At 53.1% G+C, this 10406-nt stretch overlaps 1 long non-coding RNA gene across 1 annotated transcript in view; it reads right to left on the reverse strand.

Moving 5' to 3' along the window:
* Positions 1-225: 225 nt before the first annotated feature.
* Positions 226-10406, reverse strand: part of LOC142045905 (uncharacterized) — a 39990-nt gene continuing 29809 nt past the window's right edge. The window contains exon 3 of the long non-coding RNA XR_012654815.1: positions 226-772. This is a non-coding gene — a long non-coding RNA (uncharacterized LOC142045905). The remainder of the gene's footprint in view (positions 773-10406) is intronic.

Genomic DNA, 10406 nt, shown 5'->3' on the forward strand with positions numbered 1-10406 from the left:
GGTGGGGAGCTGCAGCAGGGGGGGCACCTCAAGGCAGAGAGGGGGAGTTGCTATGGTGGGCAGCCTCAGGGCGGGAGCGCGGGGGGGTGCAAGGTGGAAGTTTCACCTAGGGCGCGAAACATCCTTGGACCGGCCCTGTCCACAGCCCCACCCCAGAGCCCTCACCCCCCTGCAGCCCAACCCTCTGCCTCAGCCCTGAGCCCCTCTCACACCCTAAACCCCTCTCCTGGGTTGGACCCATTCTGGGCACCACGAAAAATTACATAAACCTGCCACCCCTGCTCAGCCACTGTCCCCAGGGCTCTTTGCCTAAACTCCACCAATCCCGTTTGTCAGGCCACTTGTCACATGGGGGGCTCCCACAGTCTGGAGGGGGGCCCAGGGGGCCCAACCATGCACCTCTGCAGAAACACCCACCCTCCCTTCTAGGGCTCAGGGTTAGCCCCTGGAACAAGCACCACGCTTAGCAATAAAACAACACTTTTCTCTAACACTGGCACAGCCCTGAGCAGATCCAGGGGAGGGTCTTGGGCTGGGGTTATGCAGACCCCCTTGCCCAGGCCTGGCACAAGGTACAGCACACAGCCCTCCTCCCTCCCCTAGCTAGACACAGGCTGTGAGCACAGAATGGTGGGTCTGGCTGTGCAGTCTCTGCTGTCCCATCCCAGGCTGCGTATCTGCAGGGATTCCCTTTGCGATCTCCAGGGCAGCAGCTGGCTCTCCTTCAGGCAGCTCCTACTTCAGATTCTGCATGTGACTCCTGGATCTGGGGCTTTAAGACAAACACCAGTTGTCATGACAACTGTCCACCCTGCACATCAGAGACTAAAGACAGGTAAGCGTAAGGAAATAGGGATCTAGTGATCCCTAGAAATCAGGTTGGAGAGGGAGAAAAGCCCTGCGAAAGGCCCTAATGCTGGGCAACTGAAGATTGGCTGTTGCCTTGACTGGGCCCAAAGAAGATGCTTGCTGAGCCAGGGAGTGGATGTTTCTGTTTCCTGTTTAAACAAGGGGCCCAGTTCACCCGAAACAGGACATCACTAGCTGCCAGTGAAATCGAGGGGTTTACTCATTTCCTCTGGCAGATGGGAGAATCAGGGCTCTGTAGAGCTGTGACCTAGCCATCTGATTGTGTTGCTATGGGCCGGTCCCTCTAAAACTAAGTAATGTAAAGCATGAAAACAAAGCTTGTCTGAAGGAAAATGGGCTGCTGTATTTACAGAGATGGAAATTTCATGACTGAGGAAGCTGCACCAAAGAATCTAAAACAACCTCAAAGCATGAACTCTTTCAATGGGCGAATTGAACAAAGTGAGCGAGAGCAAAGGGTCTGTCTGAATGGATGAGTCAGGCTTTCTTTGCAGAGGAGAATAGAGCGGAGGGAATGGGTTCATGGTTGATATGGAAAACACAGACCATAGTTCTGCTTGCCAAATGAGAACAGGAAATAAATGGAGTTTGACCCAGCAGTGTAGGGGCTGCGTCTGCTGACAGATTTAGCCCCTGCAGGATTCCAGTTCAATCATTTATTTTAAAACAGAAGTGACTTGTGATATACAAACAACAGAACAGGAGGGCAGACAGGCAAAGGCAGCCAATCCGTCATTCTCTGCTTTTCATCCATAGATCTCAACGTATGTCCCAGAGGGCAGTAAATACCATTATCCCCATCTCGCCCGGAGAGGTAGCAGCAGAGATGAGGCCAGGAACCAGGTCTTCTGACCCTGAGGCCATGGCTACCCTGACGCTTTCCAGCGCTGCAACTTTCGCGCTCAGGGGTGTGAAAAAAACACCCCCCTGAGCTCTGCAAGATACAGCGCTGTAAAGCCTCAGTGTAGAACAGGCGCAGTCGGGAGCGCGGCTCCCAGCGCTGCAGAAGCAAACTCCCAACGAGGATGAGAGGCACTCCAACATCAGGCAGGGAGAGAAGTAGAACCTTCCGGCCACAATCTTCTCCATCACTTCCCCATCCCCAAACAGCTCACCTCAGTCATCACTCCCCGCATCTAGAGACAAACCTACCCCCACCTCCAGAAGTCCGCTATGGGTGTCTGGGGGCCTAGAGGACATCTGGATCCTCGGCCTAACGGCGGCGAGACACCAGGTCAGGAGCCGAGGCTTAATAGCAATGGGTGGAGACGAATGTGCTGGCGGAGGACATAGGGAATTCAGAAGAGATATCAGCGAGAGAATAGACGGATTGGCAAGAGAGGAGGGGAGGAAGCACAAACGGCGTGGAATACGAGAGAGAAACTTGAGAAACCAGGACTCTGACTAGGGGGCCGCATGTCTGTCACAGGCTCCCCACGTGAATGGTGCCCTCTTGAGCAGGCGCTTTGAGGTTTTCGAGGTAGTAGCCATAGGCACACTCTGAGGCCTACCCCCCACACACCAGGACTGTTTCACCCAGCGAGCGGAAGGCGAGGCATCGAAGCACCACGAAACTCCCTATCCCAGACACCCGCAGCCGAGCACCTCGACCAACAGCTAGCCAGGAGCCAGGACCTGAGCTGCAATAATCCCGCGATTCTTAAGTCCGTCGTGCTCCCCACGTAGGGACGTGTGCTCTGGCCAGGAACAGAGAGGAGAGAGGGAGGCAAACCTAGCACGGGACAGAAAAACCTTCTGATGGTGTTTACTAAATGTAGAGAAGAGTGCTCGTGATGGGGACTGTAACTTCCAGCCGTAGCAGAGCTAGGCGGCAGTGCTGAGATCTAGCCCAGACGTGGATGACAATGAGGGGCAAGAACAGAAGCTGAAGACTGGAGGCGATCCGAATGAGAACCTAGCCCATTGCGCTAGACAGAAACGGGATCAGACCACGAAAGTGAGAGCTGATGACCCTTTCGATATTGAAGGTGGCATAAGGAATCAAGTGCTTTGCACTCTGCCAATCCACAATAAAGGACCCTTTAGAAAGGAGGAGAACAGCCAATAGTGACAGGAAAGGCAATCAAAACCACACTGTAATTGTCATCACTCAAAACAGGACATTTGAACCCTAGCAAATATAACTCCCCCTGGAGTGATCAATTAAGGGGCGTTATTGGCTTTGGCCAAGGCAAACGGGACAACCCACTAGTTGAGACCCTGCATTTTTAGATGGACAATGCCTGGGCATTTAACATTTATGCCAATAAGAATTGTATCACACCACCCAATTAGGAACTCTATGGGAAACCCCCACACTCTGACCTTAAAGTATTACTCGTCTCGACAGGTTGTTGACTAGATGTAATGAGCATCCAAGGCCTTTTTTCAGTTGGAGGGAGAGGCAGCCACAAACTAGAGATATAACACTTCGCCAGTGTGAGCCAAGTCGCGGTTTCCTAAGCTGTGTCAAACTGATCACTTGGTGGCTAACATTACTACCATCGGTGCCTGCTGACAGCTGAGGGATGCCAGCTCCTGGGTTGAACATCGCTCCAGAGTCTGACTATGAAGGGCAGGGCTTCGTTACTAGGGTGAAGCCCCTGCCTATCAATGGCCATGTTTACCGGAGAGCCCACCCTGATCTGATGTGATGCGGAGTCAGAAACAGTTCCCTACACCCTTCTCTCCTTTGCACGCGAACCCAGAGAGCTGCAGGTGGCTGCTGTACGATCGGTATTTCTATAGGGTCAAGTGGAATGTGTCCATCGAAGAAAGTGGGTTTTCTAAGGAGGGACAAATTATGATGAGACTCCCCACTGTCAAATCTAGAGAGCTCACTGCCGGCCTTACGAGGAATAAGCTCGTAAGCATGCCCCAGCCCACGATCCACAACCACCCAGAAGAAGGAAAAACGGCAGTGGCTGAGGTCGTGCGATATGCCCGGCTCCCCATGGAACAATATGGACATGAGGATTCCTTAGCAAACCAACTGAACACTCTAGACAGCAAGCTAGGTTTCCGGAGGACAACCTGAGTCTGTCACCTTCGGCAACTCCCACGCAGGGGTCCGAAGGGGCAATAGGAAATCCCCTTGCTGGGCAAGGGGGAACACACACACAGGGGCTCAGGTTGCTCAAGCACCCAGGCTTCCAATCGTCAACTTGTCACTGCATGGTGCGTGGCTCCAACCTCCATGACAGGCTGGTTGTTTCTCCCCGCCCCGCACTTTGGCGTTTCATCCTCCCAGGCCCACAGGAACAAGAGACCCAGCCTGGAGATATGAAACACCTCCTATCTATCAATGTGGCTCTCCTTTGGTTGTGCGCTTTTGCCTAAGCTAATAGAGATCACGGCAGGGCAGCCTCTTGGAGCATGGGGGGGGAAAGGGAGAGACGAGGGGGAAGGAGGCACACAACGCTGGGACTCTCTCCCCCCCCGACCGGCACCCAGGGCCAGCAGCAGGGGTGGGGAGGCCACACATGATGACAACCCCCGCCGTCCCATAAGAGGCAGCGAGTGGGCTTTCTGGATCTGGAGAGTCCCAGGAGCATTTGCAGTGACTGTGGGCAAGTGAGTTGCTGTGGGCGGTGGAGGAGGAGAGGAGGGGCCCTCGTGGACTTCGCTGCCAGTGAAGGAGGGGGAGGTCCTCTCTGGCGCCAAGCCCGCGGCAAGCCGTCTGCATCCCAAGTTCCCTTATCCCCCAGCCCGCCCACCCAGAGCCTCACCAGACTTCCCACCTGAGCACACCCGCTGGCACTGTGAACCCCTTCATCCCTACCCCATCCCACGCCCCCCCCTTCCCATAGGGGAAAATTGCAAACTTAAATTTGGGGTCAGTTTGAGTATCATTGTGTTTAGCAACAATACGGTGATTATAAACACCCTAAAGTATACAGGTGTTACAAAGGGAAGTTGTTAATTGTTTTCTCTGAATACTTTGGGTGCCTAGTTTTCCTATCATCTCAGGATCTAGATGGTGGAATAAGGTGTGTGATGGTGTGAGAGTCCTAGACGGGCCAGTGTGAATGCCATCTGCAAAGAGAAGGCCAAAACCCGTCCCGGCAACTGATGGCCTGGCACTCCCGCAGGTGCCAAGAAGTGTGATGAACAAACGAGATCAGGTGGCGCTCCAAATGCCTGGAAAAGTAGACAAAGGCCAGAGGGAGAGAATGTCATGCCGTTGTGGAGCTTCCGGAACGCTGGTGTGGAGAAGGGGATGCTGGGATGCCTTTGGGAACTACTCCATAGCAAAGCCAGTCAGAATCTGGGGACCCCCTCTCTGAGCACAACTGTCTCCAGATGCAGAAGCCACACCCTACCGGGTCGCACCTCGGAGGCATTCAGCATGCCCTTCTCCACACTGGCGCTTCCGCAGCGAGTGTGCCAGGCCAATTCTGGGGCAACCACAGAAGTCCCCTGCACCCAACCTGCAGTCAGACGCTGACTCCAGGCAGCCGTAAAAAACAGAAGGTTTATTAGACAACAGGATATAGTCTAATAACAAAGCTGAGGACAGACAGGAACCCCGTCAGTGCAGATCCATCTTGGGTGGGGAGCCAACCCAAGTCTGGGCCCTCCAAACTGACACTCCCTCCTCTAGCCTTTGGTCTCTTCTAGAGCCCTCTGATCTCTTTGTCCCAAACACCTTCAGTGGCACGTTGCAGGGGAAACTGAGGCACCCACACAGTATTCAGAGAAAACATTAAGAACATTCCCACTTTGTCACAACAGGTGCAACAAAATATAATACCGTATATTGAAGCAGGCAAGTGCTGCTTCTGACTTTACACTTTTAATTGACCCTTGTAATCTTGTGGTGCCGATGCATTGTGGCTTCATTTTATATTGACCTACAGGGCGAGGGGGGGGCGGGGGCGGGCACCACCATTTTGGGCACCACCAAAAATTATACAAACCTGCCGCCTATGCCTGCTGGCAGGAGCCGGAAGGGGGATACCCAAAACGAGAAGGAGAACAGGCGCAGGGGTTCTGAACCCTGCATGGCATGGCACAGTATCCTGACAGCTGACGAAGGAGAAAAGCTAATCCCCTGCCCCCTTCACTCAGCCATGCCTGGGGAATGGGCCCTAGACGGAAAACACACCTGGGTTCCCAGGTGAATTTCCAGCTAAAATAACAACAGCTCTCCTGACACACTGAGCCTGACCCAGGAGTTAGCACGGCCCTCTTGTGGGCCCGTCTGCCCAGCAGCTGAGAGAGCGAGTCCAGCTTGCACAGCTGTACATTTTCTGCAGTGAACCTCACACGGGACCAGAGTCTGCTCCACCTACACTAGCATCACTCCATCACCTTCCCAGGAGTTATTCCTGATTGACACCGGTGTGAGCAAGGTCAGCCGCAAGCCCTCACTTATCACAGAGTGGTGGCGTAGTTAGTAACTTAAAGGGCCTGACCCGAGTGCAGCTGAGATGAGAATCAAGCCCTTGGCATTTTATTTGGCTAGTACCAAACCATCTAGCCGGATGAATTCTGTGCTTCTGTGCTTCTGTAATTAACCCCTTGTTTGCCGAGGCTGCCATTCCCTTCCCGGGGCTGATACAATCCATGAAATGCTATTTCGAGAGATGATTTCTTGCAGTGCAATTGTAACGTCAACAGACCCTGATCGTTGATGGGCGGGGTCGAACCAGGGACCTCTGGCGCTTAGTGCATGAGCCAAAAGCCAACAGGCTGTTAGCTAAGGCTGTAGAGCAGACTCATTAATCTCTCTAAGTGCCACTGGATGGGACAGACACCTCACCCAGGAGGTGTGTGAGTTATATACTTCCCCTAACTGAGGAAGTGCATCCCAAGCTTCAGAGACTTCCCAATTGAAATCCCAGACGAGCCCCCACTTGTAACAGGCTAAATCGGGGGGAGGAATGGAGTCCCACGGGGGGGATAGGCCAAGATCCCTGCCACAGCAAGGGACACAACCCCGGCTCCAGCGGCCACAGTGGAGGGTGCAGCCACGGGGGGCGCGCAGCCCCCAGCTCTGAGGCTGGCTGTAGCTGCAGGATAGGGTGTGCTGCGCCAACTGCAGCCCCCACCCCACTGCCCCAAGCCTCAGCCAAGAGGGGTTGCCCGGCCTTGGGATGCCGCGGGGTGCACAATCCCTGCTGCAGCTCCCACCACGGGGCTGGGGTATGCAACCCCAACTGCAGCCGCCATTAGAAGCCATGGGGCTGGGGATTAGCAGGGGGTGCACAGCCCCAGCTCTGGAGCTGGCCGCAGTTGGGTGGGGGCACATGGTCCTGGGATCCCATGGGGCAGAGGTGCACGGGGTTGGGGCTTGTGACCCTGGCTGCAGCCCCTGACAGAATCCACAGGGCTGGGGTGCAGCAGGGGGCGCACAGCCCCCACTCCAGAGCTGGCCACAGCTGCGGGACTGGGGCATGTAGGGTCCTGATCCCAGCCATCCAGCCCCAGTTGCAGCAGGGCAGGAGCGCACAGTCCTGCCTCTAGCCCCCTCTTCAGCTGCTGACAGCTGATGCGGAAGAAGTCATGGAGGCCCAGTAAAGTCACGGGATCCGTTACTGCCTTGACCTCCATGACTAAACTGTAGCTTTGCTGACAGCCATTGATGAACCTCTCCTCCATTATCTTATCTAGCTCTTTTCTGAACCCTGTTATAGTCTTGGGCTTCACAACGTCCTCTGGCAAAGAGTTCCACAGCTGACTGTGCGCTGTGTGAAAAAATACTTCCTTTTGTTCATTTTAAACTGCCTGCCTATTCATTTCATCTGGTGACCCCTAGTTCTTGTGTTATGAGGAATAAATAACATTTCCCCATTTACTTTCTCCACACCAGTCAGGATTTTACAGACCTCTATCATATCCCCCCTTAGTCGTCTTTTTTCCAAGCTGAAAAGTCCCAGTCTTATTAATCTCTCCTCACGTGGAAGCTGTTCCATACCCCTCATCATTTTTGTTGTCCTTTTCTGAACCTTTTCCAATTCCAATAGACTTTTTTTGAGACCGACTCTGTCCCTGCCCCCTCTGTTCTCCCAAAAGGGCTCCAGCAGACACAATATCTGCTCCTTGCTCAGCATCCAGGGGAAACTGAAGGGCTCCAGAGGGCNACACACACACACACTTTCTGTCTTGGCATCAGCTAACGAAATGGCTAATTATAGCAATTCTCTTCATTTCTCATTCTGAGCTCTGAAACCATTCCCTTCCCTCCCCCTTCTCCCCGGACACAGCCCAGGTTCCCTGATTTCTGCGTAAATGGAAAGAATTCACATCCAAGTCCAGCAAACTCAGTGCTGTTCTGTGCAGGTTGTCTCTGGGCTGGCTTTTTAATTGGATTGGCTGCATGAAAGCAATTGGGCTGCTTCAGATGACCATTGTTCTGGGAGACAATGGCTCTCAATGTTTAGCGCTCGTATTTACCGCACACTAGCACAGAGACATGCCCAGGCAAACCCAGAGCCAGTGGCTATCTGGGACAGCTTGGCCTCCAGCCAGATGGCAGCGTGCCCCATGGAGACTGAGTGTGACTTGTCCAGAGAGCCTGTTGTATTTGGAACGTCGATGACAGAGGGACATTCATGTAAACCTCAGCTGTTCCCCTACCCTAGACCATCCTGCACAGATGGGGTTAAATTCAGACCCAGGGTCAGGGAATGTGGCTCCATGGAGGTCAGTGGAGGGGAAGCAACTTACGACAACTCTGAATTGGGCCCCTCCCATTTAAAGGTTTGTTCGGACCCCAGAGAAAAGCAGGAGCCATTCCACTCACTTCCTTTGCGTGACTCTGGGTTTCCTCCTGTGTAGCTGAGATTAGAATCTAAGCCTGGCAAAGAAGGGCTGGGATTTGAACCCAGGATCGCTCACTGCCTGAGTGAAAATTATACCCCCTTCAACCAACAAGTTTCTCTGCCTACTTGATACTGGATCATTTCTATATTGTATCCCCTAGGTCACATGCATCTGATGAAGTGGGGATTCACCCACGAATGCTTGTGCTCCAATACATCTGTTAGTCTATAAGGTGCCACAGGACTCTTTGCTGCTTTTACAGATCCAGACTAACACGGCTACCCCTCTGATACTTGACCCCTAGGACTGTGTTTTTCCCTGTTCAGACATTATATGATCCCAGCTCATTCTCACATACTGTGCAAAATGACTACGGAAGAACCTCATTCTAACATTTTCCTGTACCTTGCAGTGGAAGGGTTTCTATTGCTGCAGGTCAGAGAGAGAAACAGAGCTAACCCCAGACCAAGCTGGAGAAGACGGACGCTTTACAGCCTGTTCTGCAGAATCAAAATTTGGGCAGGGGGACAATGCAGGTAAGTTTGGAGGCAGGGAATAACCTGAGCCTCTCTCACACACGTATACTCATGCAAACATATGCATACACACCCGCAGGAATGAGCAGATGCACAAAGAAGCAAGTCAAACCTACTGGCATTAGTTCAAGCTGCAGAGACTTACCCTTTCAGATCTGGAGTTGCTGATCCAAAACCCAGGTGTTGACCAAGCTGACAGTTATCACACATGGCATGGGGGGGGTGGGGGGGTCAGCTGAGTCAGTGAGAGGAAGGCTAGTCCAGCTTGAGCATTGGGAAACCAGAGTTCAAGTCAATGTTCTGCCTGAAACAAGAAATAATGGGCTGGATCTGCAGCCAGGGTGATTTAGGTTGGATGTTAGCAGAGAAACGTTCTAACTTTAAGGATAGTTAAGCTCTGGACTAGGCTTCCAAGGGATGTTGTGGAATGCCCATCATGGGAAGTTTTAAAGAACAGGTGGGATAAACATCTGTCAGGGATGGTCTAGTTTCACTTGGCCCTGCCACAGCACAGGGGGCTAGACTCGATGGTCTCTCAAGGTCCCTTCCAGCCTGACATTTCTATAAAACTTCCCCCATACCTTTGGGCATGTCACTTAGCCTCTCTGTGCCTGTTCTCCATCTGTGTAATGGGGACGGCAACACCACCCTACCTCAGAAGAGTGGAGTGGGGGCAAACACATGAGGACTGTGAAGTGCTTTGAGATCTACGGATGAGAAAGTACAGTACCATAGAAGAGACAGCTGAGGGCCTTGGAGGCGAGGTGTGTAACCCAGTCAGGGTGTGGCATGGGGTCTCTTCTGGGCCCAAGCTACAGGGGAGATGGGTCTGTTACACTTCCCACTGTAAGCGCTCGAGCTGAGACTCAATCCCCCACGTTGGCTAGGATGCCTGAGGTCACACAGGCACTAAGCTTAGCACACAAAGACATTGTATTGCTCTTGTGGGCTGTGAATTCCACTGGCCAACACGGGGCACTAATCCTGCTCCATTCCTCACCGTGGGCCACATTCTACCCTCACTTATGCTGGAGTAAATCAGGAGTAACTCCACTGAAGTGCATGAAGTCACTGTATTTACACCACTGTAACTGAAGGCAGAACTCAGGTGGCTGCTGTTGCTTGATCCCAGAGTGGGGAGGAGGGTTGTAAAGAAATCACAGCTGTCCTCCCATGTGCGCGCACGCACGCACACGCGTGCGCGCACACACACACACGCGCGCACACACACAC

This window comes from Chelonoidis abingdonii, chromosome 24 (genome assembly GCF_003597395.2).
Source record: "Chelonoidis abingdonii isolate Lonesome George chromosome 24, CheloAbing_2.0, whole genome shotgun sequence".
NCBI classification, from domain to species: Eukaryota; Metazoa; Chordata; order Testudines; family Testudinidae; genus Chelonoidis; species Chelonoidis abingdonii.